We start from the raw sequence: 1,710 nt of genomic DNA, 5'->3' as shown, positions 1-1,710 counted from the left end.
CCCCCCCCCCCAACCCCTACAACTCTTCCACCCTACCAGCCATCAGATCTTCCTCTCATCCCTAACCGCAACCATTCCTCCACCCCACCAACTCCAACTTCTATCCCGTTTCTTTCCATATCAAATTTACAAAAGATACTTTCAAAAGAACTTAATTAGTTTGAAAAAATTATCTTACAAAAGTATGATGTTTTCTTCTTTACTTTCAAGTTATTGATTAACAATGCAATTTTTTTTTTCAAATCTTGTGATTCGTGAAAAAGAAATAGATTATTAATTCATAATGTTAAAATTTAAACTTTTGAAAAATCTTATGAGCTGAAATTTACTTTTTTTATTTATGACATTACTCAATTGATTTTATCATAAGTTTTTATTTCTGTTTCGAACATTGTAGCTAGAAAATGGAGAAGAATTTTTTCTTTAAAAAAAATTATGAAATAAGGCTTCTAGGCACAGTAAGTATGTGTATAATACTCACTATGCCTCGTAAGTAAAAAATGTTAAAATAGTATAGTGAGAACCTACATAATAAAATGTATAAAATAAACAAAATCTAATTAGAATATCTAAATGAAAGTTAAAATTAATTTTAAGAACCACCGATAAATTAGACCTATAGTCAACAAAGAGTTACATAAACAAGTATTTTCTTAACCATTCCGAGAAATCATACCCCTAAAAAGTCACAACTCTTTACTATACCATAACTCTTTCTTATAACAGTGGGAAAAATCACAACTATTAAAAAAAAAAAGAACTTACAAATTTCATCGAAAAATCACAAACCTTAAAATATAGAAATTTCTACATCAAGTCATCATGATTTTAAGGTAATAAATAAATAAAAAAAATCAGATAGATAGATAATAAAAGAGCATAATATATTATATTTTCAAAAAAATGAAAAACAATTTTTGAATTATTATTTCAAATGTTGTTGATAACAATTTGGAGGCTCAGATCTGCAAAGAGATGAGGACGAAAGAGAGGCAACCACGCCATGGCTGCAAAATCAAGATGATTTGCCAAGCCAAGATACGGATCGCATAGTCTCCATCCCCAATCCAGTTAGCCCAGAATTCGAAAAAACCATTATCATCATCATCGCCTCTAATACAACACACATACATACCGTAGAGAGAGTAACAGAGACACACACACAAAAAAAAAAACACCAGATTATTGCCAAACAGTTGTGGAATATATGTATAATTGCCATTTCAATGATCCAGTCATTTCCAAGAAATTAACATGAATCCAAGGGTTGTTGCTTCTGAAAAATAAAAAATAAAAATCATTGGCTAAACAAGAGAGGGGCAACCACCCTTGTTAAAGAAAAATTCCTAAAACTCTCTGTTTTGCCTCTTTTTTTTTTAGGTTTTCTGGGCTAACTTTTTCTTTGCTGGAAAAGTTGTTTTGGTTCTTCTCAACCAAAATAACTTTCCAATTTTTTCACTTGGGAGTTTTCCTATTTATAGGCATAAATTGGTTTGATGGAAGAATCTAGATGTGTAATGTGGCAATATTTGAGATAAAATATCTGTATTTGGATCAAATTTCAAAGTTATTTGTTTTGACTCTGTGAACATCACATGGGACATGAGAACTAAGTGCAACATTAAAAAAAAAAAGTTGATATCCTTATCCTTATATATAGAGCCATGAGAATTAAGTGCAACATTAAAAAAAAAAAAATAGAAAGTTAAT

Source organism: Solanum pennellii, chromosome 11 (assembly GCF_001406875.1).
Source record: "Solanum pennellii chromosome 11, SPENNV200".
Taxonomy (NCBI): Eukaryota; Viridiplantae; Streptophyta; class Magnoliopsida; order Solanales; family Solanaceae; genus Solanum; species Solanum pennellii.
This window is presented reverse-complemented; position numbering follows the sequence as displayed.